The following is a 21,550-nucleotide window of genomic DNA, read 5'->3' as shown; positions in this document are numbered from 1 at the left end:
ACCAAACTGCAGGCATATATATGGTTGTATACTAAGAGGTTTCACTGATAAACATGGCAAAGAAGGAAAAACATCTTGTTTTATTTACTTTTGAATATAGATGAACTTGGACCTTGTCAAGCACATCCCTGAGCTGTATTTGCAGATGGAAAGGATGACGTAAATGTTATATGGAAACCACCGGAGTCTTCTTGTGGAGTCTGACCTGTATCCACCCGACCTGGAGCAGGCAGGACTAACCCTGACCTTAACCCACAAGCTGGCCTGATGGGCTTACTGGTGACTAAGGTGGGCCCCCTGATAGCCAGTTTATACTGCACAAATGATGTAGAAGGGAACAAAAGTGCCTACTGATGCCCCTAAAGAGGGCTTTCTGTCAGGCGCAAGAGGAAGACCTTGCATGAACCTAGAAATTACTTTCTTGAAGTAGAGGACTGTAAGCAGCAGAGTTGTTGGAAGTTGGCAGGCAGCCAGGGTTAGACACTCCGAGCCTTAGAGAGGTAAAGTCTTCAGAGCTCTCAACCAAAAACATTTAGAGCCGAGAAATCCATGAGAGCTAGCGAGCAGACTAAAAGCCTGCTGGCTCTTAGAACATTCTCTGCCCACAACTGCTCTGTGCCACCTCAATTTTCTCATTCTGATAGGGTCAGAAAGGAGGGCAAGCAGAAGGAAAGAGAGAAGCAACACCTCCCACCTAGCTTAGGAGGAAAAATGATTTGAATTAGCAGAAAATTGAGTTTTTCTGCTGGACTTTGATGGTTACATGTCTTATTGCACAGCCAGTGTTAACAAGAAAAGACAAATTTAATGACTATTATAAGATATAAGTCAGTAGTCACTTATCTCAGTAGGTTGTTTTAAAAAGTGGTACAATGGGAACATCTATCAAACATTCGCAAGGTATAGAAAAACTGAGCTATGAACATTGGATCTTTTGTAGTTCTCAGAATTTTCTCAACTTCAAACACTTACGTTTTCTAATGAACTACATTTCTTCATTGTATTTAGTTTCTACATGCAACTATTAACTATTTCTTTTAGTTCTCTTTCTCCCCTTTAAAAATGTGTATGGGTGTGTACAGGCGTGTGTGTGTGTGTGTGTGTGTGTGTGTGTGTCTGTGTGTGCGTGCGCATGTGGAGACTGACACATTAGGTATCTTTTTCAATTACCATCCATATCATTATTGAGACATGGTTTCTCATTGAATCTGGAGCTCATAACTCAGCTGGACTTGTAGGTCAACAGGCTGTATCATCCTACCTGTCTTCCACTGCTATAATTACAAAGTAACAATACATCCAGAATTTAGATCAGTCCTGTAGTAATGAACCCAGGTTCGGGTGCTTGTATTCCAAGTACCTTATAAATTGCACCATTTTCTTGCCCCAAGTTCTTAATTTTTAACTATAGAAAGTTCCCCATTAACCAGAGACTTTCCCAATGAGGACAATAGGATCTATTATATATCTTTCTGTCAATCTATTATCTATATGGTACTATCTCTATTAAAGCATAATAACATTTAAATCACTCTCATCTGTCTATTCATCCCTACCCACCTTTCTCTTTCTCCATCTCTGACATCTCTGCTTTCTCTATCCTTTCTCTTTCTGTCATTGAAGACTCTTAAGCACTTCAGTATACAATATCACTCCCACAAACAAAAACAAGACACCATTTTGAAAGGCGCCATTTTGGGGGATGTGCTTTCCTCCACCTGTTCTTTGTCTACTCCTCTCACTGAATTTTTTCCTTTTATCTTTCAATGATTTGTAACATGCCTTCCTACTCTTCTCTCAGTGTTACTTCCCTTACTACCCACGTTATTTTGTAATCCTTGTGTCCATTCTCTAGACTGTCACTGAAATTTCTATACTGCATATCCAATCCTATCACTCCTGACATAAAACCTTCAAGTTATTCTACAGTGTAGAGAAAAATCATTTCCAGCTTTGAACACAGAGTGGCTGTGAATAAGGTGGCTATGTTTTGCCTTTCCCACTACATCCTCCATTTTCCATATTCTGTTCAGAATGTTTGGTTCTGTTTACTTTGTTCTCAATAAAAAGTTGTATAGCTTTAAATCTCTACCTTGAACTGAACTGTTCCTTCTGCTTCAGTGGCCATTTCCTTTCTTCCCATATTCCTCTCCTTATCTCTTTCTCAGCTATCAAATACCAAATCCCATCGCTATACAGCTTTCTATTGAACAATGAACAAAATTAAGTATGCACATTTCACATTCATCTACTTCCTTTATTCTATTTTTTTCTTTGCATTACAATTTCTGAACTTCCTCAGTAATAACTGACCTTCTTCATTCTGCTGTTCATGTGTGTATAAAATGAACTCTATGCATTAGTTACTAAAATAGCTAGTGGACTTTTAGGAGTAAACTAATTCAGTGCTTGCATATACCCCACATTTATATATCCTTACCTAACTTAACCCCAACAACATTAAAGTGAGAGTTATGTTTCAGAAGAAAGACTCAATTTGATCATTATAGTTTCCTATGACTAAGCCAGAGACCTGGAAAAATGGAAGAAGTCTGGGTTGCAGAATGGAATGAATTAATGAATGGCAAATATTTCATGAAAAGTGACCTATCATAATTGCCATAGGAAAAAAAGATGGCAAAGAAGTAGTGACTTGATTATTATACATAAAACACATAATAGTTGAAATAAAATGAGCTAACATATTACTCAGTTCCTTCTACATTTTTTTTCTTCCATCTTTATTAACTTGGTTATTTCTTATTTACATTTCAATTGTTATGCACTTTCCCGGTTTCCAGGCCAACATCCCACTAACCCCTCCCCCTCCCCTTCTATATGGGTGTTCCGCTTCCCATTCTCGCCACATTACCGCCCTCCCCCCAACAATCTCTTTCACTGGGGGTTCGGTCTTGGCAGGACCAAGGTCTCACCTTTCCACTGGTGCTCTTACTACGCCATTCATTACTACCTATGCAGTTGGAGCCCAGGGTCAGTCCATGTATAGTCTTTGGGTAGTGGCTTAGTCCCTGGAAGCTCTGGTTGCTTGGCATTGTTGTTCATATGAGGTCTCGAGCCCCTTCAAGCTCTTTCAGTTCTTTCTCTGATTCCTTCAACGGGGGTCACATTCTCAGTTCGTTGGATTGCTGCTGGCATTCGCCTCTGTATTTGCAGTATTCTGGCTGTGTCTCTCAGGAGAGATCTACCTCCGGATCCTGTCAGCCTGCACTTCTTTGCTTCATCATCTTATCTAGTTTGATGGCTGTATATGTATGGGCCACATGTGGAGCAGGCTCTGAATGGGTGTTCCTTCTGCCTCTGTTCTAAACTTTGTCTCTCTATTCCCTCCCAAAGGTTTTCTTGTTCCCCTTTTAAAGAAGAAGTGAAGCATTTTGGTCATCCTTCTTAAGTTCCATGTGTTCTGTGCATCTAGGGTAATTCAAGCATTTGGGCTAATATCCACTTATCAATGAGTGCATACCATGTGTGTTTTTCTGTGATTGGCTTACCTCACTCAGGATGATATTTTCCAGTTCCATCCATTTGCGTATGAATTCCTTAAAGTCATTGTTTTTGATAGTTGTAGAGTATTCCATTGTGTAGATGTACTACATTTTCTGAATCCATTCCTCTGTTGAAGGGGATCTGGTTTTTTTCCACTATGTGGCTATTATAAATAAGGCTGCTATGAACATAGTGGAGCATGTGTTTTTGTTATATGTTGGGGCATCTTTTGGGTATATTCCCAAGAGAGGTATAGCTGGGTCCTCAGGTAGTTCAATGTCCAATTTTCTGAGGAACCTCCAGACTGATTTCCAGAATGGTTTTACCAGTCTGCAATCCCACCAACAATGGAGGAGTGTTCCTCTTTCTCCACATCTTCCCTAGCATTTGCTGTCATCTGAGTTTTTGATCTTAGCCATTCTGACTGGTGTGAGGTGAAATCTCAGGGTTGTTTTGATTTGCATTTCCCTTATGACTAAAGATGTTGAACATTTCTTTAGGTGTTTCTCAGCCATTTGGCATTCCTCAGCTGTGAATTCTTTGTTTAGCTCTGAACCCCACTTTTTAACAGGGTTATTTGCCTCCCTGGAGTCTAAATTTGTGAGTTCTTTGTAAATTTTGGACATAGGTCCTCTATCAGTTGTAGGATTGGTAAAGGTCTTTTTCCACTCTGTTCATGGCCATTTGGCCTAACAACAGTGTACTTTGCCTTACAGAAGCTTTGCAGGTTTATGAGATCCCATTTGTTGATTCTTGATCTTAGAGCATAAATCACTGGTTCAGGAAATTTTTTCCAGTGCCCATGTGTTCGAAATGCTGCCCTAGTTTTTCTTCTATTAGTTTGAGTGTATCTGATTTGATGTGGAGGTTCTTGATCCACTTGGACTTAAGCTTTGTACAGGGTGATAAGCATGGATCGATTTGCATTCTTCTACATGCTGACCTTCAGTTGAACCAGCACCATTTGCTGGAAATGCTCTCTTTTTTTCCATTGGATGGTTTGGCTCCTTTGTCAAAAATCAAGTGCCCATAGGTGTGTGGGTTCATTTCTGGGTCTTCAATTCTATTCCATTGGTTTATCTGTCTTTCTACCAATACCATGCAGTTTTTATCACTATTGCTTTGTAATACTGCTTGAGTTCAGGGATAGTGATTCCCTCTGAAGTCCTTTTATTGTTGAGGATAGTTTTAACTATCCTGGGTTTTTTGTTATTCCAGATGAATTTGCAAATTTTTCTGTCTAACTCTATGAAGAATTGGGTTGGAATTTTGATGGGGATTGCATTGCATTTGTAGATTGCTTTTGGTAAAATGGCCATTTTTACTATATTATTCCTGCCAATCCATGAGCATGGGAGATCTTTCCATCTTCTGAGATCCTCTTCAATTTCTTCTTCAGAGGCTTGAAATTCTTATCATACAGATCTTTCACTTGCTTGGTTAATGTCACTCCAAGGTATTTTATATTATTTTGGAATATTATAAAGTGTGTCGTTTTCCTAATTTCTTTCTCGGCTTGTTTCTTTTTTGTTTAGAGGAAGGGTACTGATTTATTTGAGTTAATTTTATACCCAGCCACTTTGCTGAAGGTATTTATCAGGTTCAGTAGTTTGCTGGTGGAACTTTTGGGATCACTTAAGTATACAATCGTATCGTCTGCAAATAGTGATATTTTGACTTCTTCCTTTCCAATCTGTATCCCCTTGATTTCCTTTTGTTGTCTGATTGCTCTGCCTATGACTTTGAGAGCTATATTGAATAAGTAGGGAGAGAGTGGGCAGCCTTGTCTAGTCCCTGATTTTAGTGTGATTGCTTAAAGTTTCTCTCCATTTAGTTTAATACTAGCTACTGGTTTGCTGTTTATGGTTTTACTACACTTAGGTATGGGCCTTGAATTCCTGTTCTTTCCAGGACTTTTATCATGAAGGGGTATTGAATTTTGTCAAATGCTTTCTCAGCATGTATTGAAATGATCATTTGGGTTTTATCTCTCAGTTTGTTTGTATAGTGGATTACGTTGATCATTTTCCGTATATTAATCCATCCCTGCAACCCTGGAATGAAGCCTACCTGATCCTGATGGATGATTGTTTTGATGTGCTCTTGGATTCGGTTTGCAAGAATTTTATTGAGTATTTTTGCTTCGATATTCATAAGGGAAATTGGTCTGAAGTTCTCTTTCTTTGTTGGGTCTTCGTGTGGTTTAGGTGTAAGAGTAATTGTGGCTTCATAGAAGGAATTCGGTAGTGATCCATCTGTTTCAATTTTGTGGAAAAGTTTGTATAGTATTGGTATGAGGTCTTCTATGAAGGTCTGATAGAATTCTGCAAAGAACCCGTCTGGACCTGGGCTCTTTTTGGTTGGGAGACCTTTAATGACTGCTTCTATTTCCTTAGGAGTTATGGGGTTGTTTAACTGGTTTATCTGTTCCTGATTTAACTTCGGTACCTGGTATCTTTCTAGGAAATTGTCCATTTCCTGCAGATTTTCCTGTTTTGTTGAATATAGGCTTTTGTAGTAGGATCTGATGATTTTTTTGAATTTCCTCTGATTCTGTAGTTATGTTTCCCTTTTCATTTCTGATTTTGTTAATTTGGACACACACTCTGTGTCCTCTGGCTATTCTGGGTAAGGGTTTATCTATTTTGTTGATTTTCCCAAAGAACCAGCTTTTGGTTCTGTTTATTCTTTGTATAGTCCTTTTTGATTCTAATTAGTTGATTTCAGCTCTGAGTTTGATTATTTCCTGTCTTCTACTCCTCCTGGGTTTATTTGCTTCTTTTTGTTCTAGAGCTTTTAGGTGAGCTGTCAAGCTGCTGATATATGCTCTCTCCTGTTTCTTTCTGCAGGTACTCAGAACTATGAGTTTTCCTATTAGCACAGCTTTCATTGTGTCCCATAAGTTTGGGTATGTTGTACCTTAATTTTCATTAAATTCTAAGAAGTCTTAGAATTTCTTTATTTCTTCCTTGACCAGGTTATCATTGAGCAGAGTGTTAGTCGACTTCCATGTATATTTGGGCATTTTTCCTTACTGTTACTGAAGACCAGCTTTAGCCTGTGGTGGTCTAATTGGACGCATGGGATTATTTCTATCTTTCTGTATCTTTTGAGGCCTGTTTTATGACTGATTATATGGTCAATTTTGGAGAAAGTACCTTGAACTGGTGAGAAGAAGGTATATCCTTTTGTTTTAGGATAGAATGTTCTATAAATTAAATTCATTTGGTTCATGACTTCTCTTAGTCTGTCTACATCTCTTTCATTTCTGTTTCCATGATCTGTCCATTGATGAGAGTGGGGTGTTGAAATCTTCTACTATTATTGTGTGAGGTGCAATGTGTTCTTTGAGCTTTAGTAAGGTTTCTTTTATGTATGTAGGTGCCCTTGTATTTGGAGCTTAGATATTTAGGATTGAGTTCATCTTGGTGGATTTTTCCTTTGATGAATATGAAGTGTCCTTCCTTATCTTTTTTGATGACTTTTAGTTGAAAATCGATTTTATTCGATATTAGAGTGGCTACTCCAGCTTGCTTCTTCTGACCATTTGCTTGGAAATATGTTTTCTAGCCTTTTACTCTAAGATAATGTCTGTCATTGTCTCTGGGGTGTGTTTTCTGTAGGCAGCAAAATGCTGGATCCTCATTACATATCCAGTTTGCTAATCTGTTTCTTTTTATTGGGGAACTGAGTCCATTGATGTTGAGAGATATTAGGGTATAGTGATTGTTGCTTCATGTTATATTCATGTTTGGATGTGAGATTATGTTTGTGCTTGTCTTCTCTTTGTTTTGTTGCAAAACGATTAGTTTTTGCTTTTTTGGGGTGTATCTTGCCTCCTTGTGTTGGGCTTTATCTTTTATTATCCTTTGTAGTGCTGGATTTGTAGTAAGATATTGTGTAAATTTGGTTTTTTCATGGAATATCTTGGTTTCTCCATCTATGTTAATTGAGAGTTTTGCTGCATAGAATAACCTGGGCTGGCATTTGTGTTCTCTTAGGGTCTGTATGACATCAGTCCAGGATTTTCTGGCTCTCATAGTCTCTGGTGAGAATTCTGGTGTAATTCTGATAGGTCTGCCTCTATAGGTTACTTGACCTTTTCCCCTTCCTGCTTTTAATATTCTTTATTTGTTTTGTGCATTTGGTGTTTTGACTATTATGTGACAGCAGGAGTTTCTTTTCTGGTCCAATCTCTTTGTAGTTCTGTAGGCTTCTTGAATATTTATGGGCATCTCTTTCTTTAGGTAAGGGAAGTTTTCTTCTATGATTTTGTTGAAGATATTTACTTTCCTTTGAGTTGGGAGTCTTCACTCTCTTCTATGCCTATTATCCTTAGTTTTCATCTTCTCATTGTGTCCTGGATTTCCTGCATGTTTTGGGCCAGTAGCTTTTTCCATTTTACATTAACTTTGACAGTTGTGTTGGTGATTTCTATGGAATCTTCTGTTCCTGAGATTCTCCCTTCTATCTCTTGCATTCTGCTGGTGATGCTTGTATCTACAGTTCCTTGGCTCTTCCTTTGTTTTTCTATATCCAGGGTCGTCTCACTTTGTGCTTTCCTCCTTGCTTCTATTTCCATTTTTAATTCCTTCACCTATTTGATTGTGTTTTCCTGTAATTCTTTCAGGGATTTTGCATTTCCCCTCTATAGGCTTCTTCTTGTTTATTTATGTTTTCCTATATTTCTCTAAGCGAGTTCTTTATGTCTTTTTTGAAGTCCTTCATCCTCATGATCAAATGTGATTTTCAATCTAGATCTTGCTTTTCTGGTGTGTTTGGATATTCAGTGTTTGCTTTGGTGGGAAAATTGGGCTGTGATGATGCCATGTAGTCTTAGTTTCTGTTGCTTGTGTTCCTGTGCTTGCCTCTTGCCATCAGGTTGACTCTGGTGTTACCTTGTTCTGGTATTACAGACAGTGGTTAGACCATCCTATAGGCCTGTTTGTCAGGAGTGCTGTAGACCTGTTTTCCTGTCCTCTTTCAGCCAGTTATGTGAACAGAGTGTTCTGATTTCACGCGTGTAGTCTTTCCTGTCTACTGGTCTTCAAGGTGTTCTTGTGGGCATGTGTCCTGAGTGTACCCGGCAGGTCACTTGGAGCAGAAAAGTTGGTCTTACCTCTGGTCTCAAGCCTGGAGTTGCTTCTCAGAGCTGGGTGTCAGCCCTCCTAGAGGGCAGCAACCAGAAGGGCCAGCCCCACCTTTGCTCGGGTCCCTGTGCACAGGGGGCCCCTCCTTCTACATTTTAATGAGATACTGCTCCATCCAGTAAGGCTTGGAAATGACTGTCATTGTGGAAACAGTCTTCAAGATCTGGCAGCCAAGGAACGAGTCTCTACAAAAAACACAACAGGCAAACATCCATGAGAACAATAAGTAAAACATCCAGCAAGAACTTTGTGGTTGAAAATAAAATGTATGTGCTCTAAGGAATTTCAAATGCATTTAATTAATACACCTATATATGATGATGTCATACAGGTAAAGGCAGGTACAAGATAGAGTGAGGCCTGTCATTGGACGAGAAGGAAGGATGGGCAGCAGAAAAGTTTGAGAGAGGAGGAGACTGGAATGGGAGAGGGAGAGAAGGAGCATGGCAGAGAACATGGAGGCTGATGTTAAGATTCCTCTGTGCACATTTACAGGTTGTTATGAATATTCTTGTTTTTTATTAACTTGAGTATTTCTTATATACATTTCGAGTGTTATTCCCTTTCCCGGTTTCCGGGCAAACATCCCCCTCCCCCCTCCCCTTCCTTATGGGTGTTCCCCTCCCAACCCTCCCCCCATTGCCGCCCTCCCCCCACCAGTCTAGTTCACTGGGGGTTCAGTCTTAGCAGGACCCAGGGCTTCCCCTTCCACTGGTGCTCTTACTAGGATATTCATTGCTACCTATGAGGTCAGAGTCCAGGGTCAGTCCATGTATAGTCTTTAGGTAGTGGCTTAGTCCCTGGAAGCTCTGGTTGCTTGACATTGTTGTACATGTGGGGTCTCGAGCCCCTTCAAGCTCTTCCAGTTCTTTCTCTGATTCCTTCAACGGGAGTTCTATTCTCAGTTCAGTGGTTTGCTGCTGGCATTCGCCTCTGTATTTGCTGTATTCTGGCTGTGTCTCTCAGGAGCGATCTACATCCGGCTCCTGTCGGTCTGCACTTCTTTGCTTCATCCATCTTGTCTAATTGGGTGGCTGTATATGTATGGGCCACATGTGGGGCAGGCTCTGAATGGGTGTTCCTTCAGTCTCTGTTTTAATCTTTGCCTCTCCCTTCCCTGCCAAGGGTATTCTTTTTCCTCATTTAAAGAAGGAGTGAAGCATTCACATTTTGATCATCCGCCTTGAGTTTCGTTTGTTCTAGGGATCTAGGGTAATTCAAGCATTTGGGCTAATAGCCACTTATCAATGAGTGCATACCATGTATGTCTTTCTGTGATTGGGTTAGCTCACTCAGGATGATATTTTCCAGTTCCAACCATTTGCCTACGAATTTCATAAACTCGTTGTTTTTGATAGCTGAGTAATATTCCATTGTGTAGATGTTCCACATGAATATTCTTAAAGGATGGATGTGTACAGCGCTTTGGATGTCTAGTTGGGAAATTATATATTATCCATTGGATCAGAGTTTATTCTGTTGTGTGTTCTTTCATGTGGCGATTTAAGTTTAAGAGAGCAGTAGTGGCTAGAGACACTAGGCTGCCATGGAATTGGGATGTATATTTCTGGCATGGTGGCAGCCTGACTTGGGAACTAGATGGGTAGAGAGATTGTTGTCAGGCTTAGAGAGAATTCATTGGCAGTGTGATATGGGATAGAAAAAAGGAGGTGAGAGGCTTTGCTGACTGAAATGAAGGTATCTACCAGATATCTTGGGTCATTACAATTCTGGACCTATAGTGGAGTAAAGACATCATTTTTTATAATTTTATAACAACACCCCTAGAGAGTAAATTTTAGGCACTAAAGAAATAGCTGAGCATTGAAAAGCAATGGCTCCTTTTCCAGAGGATTTGGGTTTATTACCCAGCACCCACATGGTAGCCCACAACCATCTGTAACTCCAGTTTAAGGGGACCTGATGCCCTCTTTTGGCCTCCACAAATATGCAAAGGACGGGCAGACTAAATGTAGAGAAAACACCCATACACATAGAATGAAATACATGAAAATTCATTTAATAAAAAGAAAATGAAATTTTCAACAGTGAGTGCAATTTCACAGAGGATGGTACTCAGAATTCTGAGCACTTGACAGTCTTTGTCTGGTGAGGGCTGGACTGCATCATGGAAGCAATTATCATTCTCTTCCTATGACTTTAAATATTTTACTGTGTTATATTTGTCACAGAATATGATGGCCACAGACAGAAAAACTGACTAAAAGGTTATATATTTTATATAAAAGTAAAAAGTAGAATCTCTAATGATTATTAGGGAACTTTAAAGTCTCACAGCAGAAGGCTATTATATTTACTTTATGTTTATAAAGAAAAATGCTATTAAAATTTAGGTTGGTTGTCAGGGAACTACTCTCTGTATAAAGTTCTAGAAAATTATCCTTAGGTATTGGACCTGTTGAATATTTTGAGAAGGACCCATTTTCTTGGTCTCTAACTCTTCTACAGTCTTGATGCAGTAGAAGCATGATGAAATACACAGCTCCATGAAGTTGGTCAGGGAGGCCCTAGAGATTCCTAAAGCATCACAGCCTATTTCCACTGCCTTACTGTGACCAGCACAATATGGGAAGGAAGACCTACTTCTGTAGGCCCCACATATTTGGAGTCATGAATCTGAAAAAAAACAAGCTGACATTTCTTCTTTCATTCATAGTACCAGAAGATGCTATGAAGATTGCTAGTGGGAGGCAAAGTCATTACTGATCTTACCCAGTTAGAAACCCTGTGTAAACACTACAGACCTATCTGTCAAGATACACCTATTGGAACAGTAATGTCCAGACTGTTTGGGGGCTAACAATTGCCTTCAAATGTGCCTCAGGACTGCTCTATCATATACACAATACTGATACTGTGCTTAAGAGTGTATTGCTGGGGATGTCACAGACCCTAGGAGGACGTAGCACTAATGCTGAGCTAAGTGCGCATGAACTCATATTTTGAAATTTAGTATTTATTCTCATAGACTGGTGCTGCTCCTGGTCTGGATAAGAGAGACTGCGTTTTGTAGTGGGCATCAGTGAATGCAGAGATACCTAGTGCTGAAAAGAGTGACTGATGAGTGCTCAGCCCCCAAAGAAACATCTATATCACTCCATCTGGGGCCCAGAGAATGCTGCAAAGGAGAAATAGAAAGAACATAAGAAACAAGGATGAGGAAAAGCCTGGGGAATGCTGTTTTTTTGCTTATGACATGGCCTCTGTCCTCAGGACCACATAGCTCTGTAAGTAATTATATGTGCAAGACCTGCACATACACACACAGACACACACATACACACACACATACACACACACAACACACACACACACACACACACACAAAATCAATGAAGCAGGAAGAAGATTAGTAGGGAACAAAGGGTAAGAAAGAATGGAAAGTGGTTAAGATAGGAATTGATGGTAACCGTGATCACACTGCATTGGACATGTGCATAAAATTGTCAAAAATAACAGTAACAGGACAGCCCCAGGCGAATATTGTTTTGGTTCACACTTTGGCTTTGCTGCTTAATAGCTGTGTCTCACATGAGCAGCTGAATGCCCCATGTCTCAGTTTGCTCAGTTGTGTAGCAATATGAATAGGATCTCATGATGCTGTGATGAAGTAATATGTCTGATTGCAAAGGCCTGTCACAAGAAATCAGTTAATAAGGTTAGTTTTTACTGTTTGTAAAGCCTGTGGAGTCAAGCCAGCATAAAACATAAATGGGACTTTTGAGGCTGTCCAAATTTTAATGTCTGGTTTCACTGATCGAGAATTGTTTAAATATTAATAAGTGAGATAATTGTACAAGCGAAGTAAGATGGGAAGCAAGGACCATGCAGAAATGAACAAAGAATTGTCGTGTTCTTCAAGCGACAAGCTATATAGACAAGCCACACCTGTGATACATGAGCGCTCACAGCAACTGGATTTGCAATTGTTCATAAAAGCCACATGAAATTCTATCTGCTGACATGAAAATAGCAGTCCATTAATTCTGATAAATGTGAAATGTGCTCTCCCATGCAGAGCAGACAGCTGGAGGGAGAAAAAAAAACGCTCTTACCTCTGCTACAAGCATCACTCCTTATTTAATTCCCAGTGATAGCAAGAAGGGCACTTGTCCAACACTCTGGATAACAACTTTGAAAGTGCTTATGAAATGGACTTACACCAAAATGAGAACTATTCTCATGTCAGCAATCTTCCAGCAAACCAGGGAGGTGAGCACCATGCATGTTCTTCCCAGTGCTCACCAGAAAGCCCAGCGTGTGCCACTGGGAAGTTCTGCAGTCAGCTGTTCAGTGTGAGAAAATTCCAGTCTGGTAGACACACCACTCCTATGACTGCCACCCTACAAAACGAGACTAGCTTTCTGAAGTGGCATTGTCTGTCCAAGGATGAGCACAGTTTACTTGACAACAGAGAATGAGAATTTGCATTTTTAGGTGCAGACTACATGGTGTGTCTGTGATTGGCTAAGTAGAGAGGTTTGGTTTGATCATGGTCTGAACTTGATCAGATCTTATGTTGCCCCATGATTGTCTTTAAAAATTACGCTGTCTACATGTTTCACATAATTAAGGTCTGGGTGTTTGGAAGTGTACTTGACTAGATGTTTGTTTCAGCTCACTCATTCACTAGCCTGACAACTGTTCCTGAATTTAGTGAGTGGTGTATAGTACCAGAGCTAGGTAGCTTGGCTCTTTGCTTAGTAGGAAGCATTGATGCTAAATATACTAAGAAGATCTAACTTTTTCTTCAGAATCAAAATGAATATAATCATCATTTCTCCATGACCCTTCATTCAGCTGAAAGGACAAAGTCTCATATTTCACATTTAGCCACCACTGAGAAAACACTAAAAGCTTTTTCTCAGACAGCTATTCCCACAAATGTCAGGCTTGCAGACATGACATGCTCCAGAAACTCACTTTAATTTGGGTAACAACTAAGTACTTGTCACATGCCAAGTCACCGGAACTATTTACAGCTCAATTCTGCCATAAGGAAACCTCTTTAATTTGCTTCTTAACCTCCCCCACAGGAGGACACACCATTTCCTGTCACAAAGAACTCTTAGTATGTTTTAGGTTTCCTCTGCTGTGCTATGCATCTCTTTATTCAAGGTGTGAGAGGCTTTTGTTGCTGTCATGTTCAGCTTCTTATTAAAAATATAATTCTGTGCCTCTCTGCTAAGAACGTATGAAATTATTGTATTAAGATTTGTTCTGCAAAGAAAATAAGATATCAAGACGCCATGCTGAGCATCATGTGTGGATCATGTGCAGCAGTTCATGTGAGTGTCCCAAACTTCTGGAATCGTCTCTGATTTCTTATGAAGAAACTTGGGGAGATATTCTGAAGAGCAGGTGTTTGTGTTTCTTCTTTGTCTTTGAGATGAGAACTAAATTTTAAAAAAGTGCCTTGAATTTGTGTGGTTGAAAATTGAGTACGGTCAGTGTTATAACACATCTATGCCAGAGATGTATGTATTCAATATTTGTGGTTTGATTAGGAGCTTGTGTCTAGAAATATATCTTGGCTCTAAATCTCCACTATGGCTAAAATACCTCAACTATAGTCCATGAATGACTGGCCAAGGAGCTTCTGCTACTCCAGTCAATACTGGATCTTTGGGAAATGCAAGTAACATAGATGGGCATAGATTGATAACAGTGCACATTCAGAAAGGAAATTGAGTAAGGTTCTGGACTTGGGAAACTGGATATTCTAACCTAGCAACATGAATCTGGAATGGATGAAGTAAAGAATATGAAGAGGAAAGACATCATTCCATGAAGACTGGGAGTGTCCACAGAATCTTGGTTCAATGGCAGCAGTGCCCATAGATTCTTCAAGGTGTACTGCCTAGTTTGTGCTGAGAGAGGCAGCACTGGTCACATTAGTAGTAATCCATATTGGGGTAGCGTTTAGCATCTTAAGTGTGCTTTACTTCTTCAGTGGAAATTTCATCCATCCCTTGAATTCTGACAGCCAGTGTATGCTTGTAACCCATTCAACTTCTGTTAAGGCAATATTATACCATATTCAAGCACATATCTGCAGACCAAGGTAGTTCTTAAACTCTAAGTCTCTTTAGGCTATATTCTGACCAAAATGGTCAGAATAAAGATAAAATAAAATAAAATAAAATAAAGAACAAAATAAGAACAAATTAAAACATATACAAAATGTAAATTCTATTTTATTCTTAGATTAATTGATTAACTTTTAATTGAAAACAGATTCTTCTCTCACATAATCCATGCTGGCCAGGAAGTTGTCCTTGGCAATGATCCTTGTTATCAGTGTCTAGAAAACTGACCTTCTGTCCTTGCAACAGCCTGGAATTCCCTAGGCCAAAAATTCAATCAAATGCAACCTAGTTCCAGAACTGAAGACTTTTCTTCCTACAAAAGATGGCCAGTTCAGACTCCATTATGAGGGGTCTTCTCTGGGGTCGCTTTCACAAATTCCAAGGAGTTTTCACTGCACTAGGTTTCCACACCACTCTCTAAATGCTCCCGACTCTAGCTGTCTCTCCCCACACTTTCTTCCTTCATTCTTCCCCTCAATCTGATTCCTCCAGATCTGGTCCCTATATTTCCTGAAGTCTTCTTGCAAAATCTTTTCTATTTCCCCTTCCTGAGGAGATCCATGCCTCCACTCTGGAGCTCTTCTCTTTACCTAACCATTCTGGGCCTGTAGGTTGTAGCTTGATCACCATTCACTTAACAGCTAATACTTACAAATGAATGCACACCATATTTGTCTTTTTGGTCCTGGGTTCCTCAGTTGGGGTGAGATTTTCCTACTTGCATCTTTTTGCCTGTAAATTTCATGATGTTCCTTTGCTCCACATCCATGCCAGCATGAGCAGTCACTTTTATTACTGATTTTAGTCATTCTGACAGATGAACCTGAAAATAGTTTTATTTACATTTTCCTAATAGCTAAGGATTTTGAGCATTTATTTAAGTGTTTCTCAGCCATTTGAGAATCTTCTATTGAGGATTCTGTGTTAGATCTGTACCTCACTTTTAATTTAATTTAATTTTTTATATCACATTTGTTGGGTTCTTTATATATTTTAGAAATTCGTCCTCCATTAGGTATGGAGCTGGTAAAATATTTTCTCACCCGGTTGGCTGCTGCCTTATTTGATTGGTGGTACCCTTTACCTTGCAGAAGCTTTTCAGGTTCATGAGATTATATTTATTAATTGTTGATCTTAGAGACTATGCTATTATAGTTTTGTTCAGAAAATTGTCCCCTTTGTCAAGGCATTTAAGGATGTTCTGCACTTTCTCTTTTATTAGATTCAATTCAGTTTTATGTTGACGTCTTGAATCCACTTGCACTTGAGTTTTGTGCAAGGTGATAAATATTGATCTATTTGCATTCTTCTACAAAAAGACATCTTGTTTGACTGGCACCATTTGTTGAAGATACTTTCTTTTTTCCAGTGTGTGTTTCTGGCTTCTTTATAAAATATCCGATGTCCACAGTGTTTTATTTCTGGGTTTTCAGTTTGATTCCACTGATGCACCTTTCTATTTTGACACCAATACCATGAGTTTCTTATTTCTTTATTTCTTTAATTTACTACTCTGTAGTACTGCTTCAGATCAGGGATGATGGTACCTCTGGGTGTTTATTTATTGTATATGATCCTTTTAGCTATCCTTGGCTTTTTGTTTTCCCATATGAAATTGAGAAGTTAATTTTAAAATGTATACCCTGTGGTAACATTCAGCATCTATAATGAAGTCTATATGCTTGCATTTATGCAGTGTTGTGAGGTGGACTGACTGTGACTGTGTGCTGGTTTGTCTCTCTCTGCTGCTCTGAGATTCTGGCAAGCAAAATATCACTAAAGTCATGTGAGGACCTCTGCAATTAACTGAACCATCTCTCTGTGATTTTAAATATTGGCATCCAACTGCCTTTGTTTTTGTTTTGTTCATCAGAGATGTAGGTCAAGAGGAGAAGAACAAACTGACCAAGGAAGTAAATGTGAAACTCAAATGTGAAGGTAACGTACTGGCAGTGCACAACACTGAAACTGAGACTTGGTGAAAATTATAGTATTGCATCTTTCTCCATACCTTACTACTACAGCAAGCCTCATCATGATTGTACCTGGATTAAAACTGAATGGGCTGTAAGATGCTCTCTGCAAGCACAATGACGTGGAATCCTACAGTTAAGAGGCATGGTTTCTAAGGTACATGGTCAGTTTACTTGAAAAAACAAAGTCAATCAAAGGTATTCTTATAAGAACAAAACAAACTAGCATAACCCATGACATACATGTAAAAGTCTGAAATAAAATATCTTCTGATTAAAGTTGTTGGTAAATGAAAATTTACTGGCTCTTTTAAAGTGAGAGTTATCTCAGGTATTCAAAGGTGTTTGGAAACTAAAGTGTATAGTCCACAACTATGCAACATCGGAAATGTTTCAGGGTATGAGAGCATAGCTTAGGGATATATAGCTACCGGAGCATACATAAGGCCCCGTGGATTATTTCCAGCAACAGACCCTCTACATACACACACACACACACATGTAACACACACACACACAAACACACACCACAAACACACATGCACGCAACGACACAGCAGAGTGGGAAGGGACTACACCTATGTCATGTCATCCTTAACAAAGAATAACTGGATATTTTGGATATTTTCTCTTAAAATGAGGAACAATATAACAATATTTTCTATCACCAGTCCTCTTTAGTGGTACACCTAAAATGTTAGCCAAAATATACAGCAAGAATTAGTGAGTGGACTACAACCATATTAGAAAGGCAGTGATAAAGTTATTTCTGTTCATTGATGGATTTCAAAAATAAAGTTCTAACACAAGACATAGCAATATTGCAGCATATAAAGCAAACATACAAAGGTCAATTATTATGTTCAACAACAAACAACTAGAATTGAAATTAGTATGAATATTTACAATGGTGCCAAAAATTGAAGCCAACCCTCTCAGAAACATGTCTTTCTTTAACAGATTGAAATGAACATAGAAACCCATAACTGTTCAAGGTTCAGAGAATAAGGGACTGCTTGATGTTTGGCCATAAACAGGACATCTGTATCACAGACATGTCCCCCTCACTCAAGGCACAGGGATCATGCAGAAGGGATCAGGAAGACGGTAAGACTCACAGGTGGTCACTAACTGCAAGGAAGCGTGTTTTCAGATCCAGCAGAGCAGCTGCACAAAAGAATTCTTGTAAACAAAAGTTGGGACAGCATGCATAGGACAAGAACAGACCCTCACCAATACAAAATATCTAGTCTGGAAAGGGGAAATATACTCAGAGTTCTGTCCCTAGATAAGGAGCTATTGGCGGTTGATGAGTACTGGGAGAGGGAGAGAGTCAGGGTTGTGCTGGTTTTTTGTCTGAGCGCTGGTGGTCAAACCACCTTCTAGTGAAGGCAACACATCCAAGCATATGTGAGTGTATGGGCAGCAAAATGTGTACTTGATCTATTTAAAACAAAGGGAAGACAAAAAGATAAGTGAGTGGGGATGCAGGGAGAGAGTCTTGAATGATGGAGGTGCATGATCAAATGTATCATATGAAGTTTTAAAGAGCTACAAACATGAAGTAGAAAAAGAATCAAAAGAAAGCAACCTTGACTCAGATTTACACATTACAAAACTTAATTCACAGTTGAAGGGCATCAACTTAAATGAAAATTTAAATTGTGAAAAATTCAGATCAGTGATTCTCAACCTGTTAACCATGACCCCTTTGGGGGTTGCATTTCAGATATCCTGCATATCAGATATTTCTATTATGATTCATAACAGGAAAATTACAGTTCCAAAGTACCATTGAACATGCTTTTATGGTTGGGGGTATCACAACATGAGGAACTGTATTAGAGGGGTGCAACATTAAGAAAGTTGAGATCCACTGACTTAGAAGAAATATATAATGTGGTGATTGGTAATGAGTTTTTAGATACAACAAAATCACAAATGATGAATGACAGTGAGATAAGATAGATTCCAAAATTGAAATGGAGACTCATTCTTAAGATGTGAAAAAATATGCTGGAGACAGAGAATATATTTTTGAGACACATTCTTTAGAAAGGTATTCAATACAGAAAAACACCCAGACTCCATCAAGAAGAGAAAGCCTAATTTTTAAAAATAGGTTCAAAGAGCTTAACAGACATCTCATCAGTTGTTTAAAAAGCTCATGCCACACACACACACACACACACACACACACACACACACACACACACATATATATCTACATATATATATATATATATATATATATATGTACAGCCACCAAACTCAGACTGTATTGTTGATGCCAAGAAGTGCATACTGACAGGAGCCTCATATAACTGTCTCCTGAGAGGCTCAGCTAGAGTGTGACAAACACAGAGGCGATTGGAGGAGTTAGAGAAAGGATTGAAGAAGGTGAAGGGGTTTGCAACCCCATAAGAACAACAATACCAACCAACCAGAGTTCCCAGGGACTAAACCATCATCCAAAGAGTAAACATGGACAGACCCATGGCTCCAGCTGCACATGTAGCAGAGGATGGCCTTGTTAGGCACCAATGGGAAGAGAAGCCCTTGGTTCTGTCAAGTCTCAATGCCCCAGTGTAGGGAAATGTCAGGACAGGGAGGTGGGAAGGGGTGGGTGGTTGGGTAGGAGAACACCCTCACAGAAGAAGGGGGAAGGTGGATGGGCTAAAGGGGTTTATGGATGGGAAACCGAGAAAGGGGATAACATTTGAAATGTAAATAAAAATTACAATAAAAAAGGAAGGCAAAAATAAAAAAGCTTGTGCAAAGATGCTGATGCCAAATAAAATTAGAGAACCAGAATGTGAAATCATAACAAAATGCCCCTGTATTTCTACCAGGAAAACTAAAACCCAAAAGTAGCTGACACCACAAGTTGCTGGCAGGGGTAAGAAGAATTGGGAACTGGCCTTTTGACAGCAAAATGATTCAAACAATATAAAAGACATATTGGTAGTCTTGTTCTTCATGAATGATTAGCTATCATGACCACATTCTTAAGTATATATCAAGTGATTGGAAAATTTGTAGCCATCCAGAACTATGCCTAACCATGTCTATAGAAGCTTTATTCAAAATGACCCCATACTGGATTTAATGGCATGTCTTATACTATAAAAATGGTTAAACTACATGTTATGTGTGTAAAACTCAATGTTACTCATTTATAAAAAAAATGAACTGCAAACCATGCCTAAAAAACAGATTAGTATTAAATGAATAATATCTTAAAGAAGTCCATCTGATAAGACTACGCAAAGGTATAATTTTATTTATACTAACTTATAGAGTACCCAAAAGAACAGACCTAAATAAAATTCAGCATAAGATCATACTTTATAAATCTGTAATGTAAGTTACATATCCCTGTATGTTTTCTGAAAACCACAGGTCATTACAGCAAAGGGTAACACTCATGAATGAAAACTAAAAACATTTCAAGAGATGGAGGCTCCTAGGATATCATCAGTGACTTCCACTACAGGATGAACTCACTGTACATTGTCAGTGAATTGTTAAAATGTTTCAACTGAAAAGAAACTGGATAAACTCAAAGGGGAAAAGAAACTACAGTGAGCATCGGGAAAGGCCACTTTCAAAGACAGCACAACAGAACGGTCCTGAAAATATGTCCTTTATACTGAATGTCAACACTTTTAAGTGGATGGTGAATAGTTGGGTATATCTCTGAAGGAAAAAAATTACAGACAGCAGGAGGGAAAGTGAGACAGCCCAAGAGGGAATGGATTATAACCACAGAAACAGTAGGGACTCAATTATATGAAAATAGACAGAGGCTGTTAGTGTCTTAGTTTATCTATAAACTGCATAGTGGAGAAATATATTGCTTACAATTCTGCAGACTAGGAAATAAAAACACAAGGCGGGGTTGGGGATTTAGCTCAGTGGTAGAGCGCTTGCCTAGGAAGCGCAAGGCCCTGGGTTCGGTCCCCAGCTCCGAAAAAAAGAACCAAGAAAAAAAAAAACACATGGCACTGGCAGTTGTGGTTTCTGGTGATGCCCATTTTCTGGTGTCTTGTTGAATTCTCAGGTGGCAGATGGAATGGTGGAATCTCCTGGGTCCCTTTAAACAAGGTCACTAATCCTATCTAACTGGCCTCTGACCATGTCGTATAGTCAACTTCCAAGTTTCTATCTCCTGGTATTAGCACACTGGTTCTAACTTACAACACATCAGAATATGCACCTCTACACATTCTAGAATCATATACAGAAGTATTCATAGATACCTGTAAGCAATGAATAACTGAATGTGTACATCTAATGCATATAATCCCTATTCTTCAACTTGTGTGGGTCTGGAGAAATAACTCTGATACATTGAACATCCCTGGGGTCTGCCTGCGGTTTTACATTGCCCTTCAACAAAAAAGTACCGTGGCACATTACAGATGTGACTAATCTTCAGAAAGGGTGGGACCTGTGAGGGCTGAGTCAATTAGCACAATCTCAATAACCACAGTTGAAAGTGTTGTAATATAATATAAGTAACATTAGAATACTACCTATAATAAAAATAAAATTTTATTATACCATAGATAATTGAAGAAATTAGTAAGTGGGACAGAATAGGCAAAGCTCCCTGCAGAACGACTCCAGATAATTTATGGAGAGCTTCGACCTCCTTTGGGTGGAATATCCTTTCCTTCTCTATAGGTGGGAATGGCGCCAGTGGTTGTGTTCTTTGTGTAATGTGGAGAGGCATGCACAGGTGTACAATGCCATGACAAGCATGATTCCAGACATGGGAGCAAGGCGGCCGCAACAGAGATTTACAGTG

At 39.2% G+C, this 21,550-nt stretch overlaps 1 long non-coding RNA gene across 1 annotated transcript; it reads left to right on the top strand.

Annotated features, from left to right (window-relative positions):
* Positions 1–2,857: 2,857 nt before the first annotated feature.
* On the top strand, positions 2,858–21,161 carry LOC108350232 (uncharacterized). Its single transcript, XR_001837001.3, has 4 exons — positions 2,858–2,991; positions 16,638–16,894; positions 17,698–17,844; positions 20,140–21,161. It is a non-coding gene; the product is annotated as an uncharacterized LOC108350232 (long non-coding RNA).
* Positions 21,162–21,550: the final 389 nt, after the last annotated feature.

Source organism: Rattus norvegicus, chromosome 2 (assembly GCF_036323735.1).
Source record: "Rattus norvegicus strain BN/NHsdMcwi chromosome 2, GRCr8, whole genome shotgun sequence".
NCBI lineage: Eukaryota > Metazoa > Chordata > Mammalia > Rodentia > Muridae > Rattus > Rattus norvegicus.
This window is presented reverse-complemented; position numbering and strand designations above follow the sequence as displayed.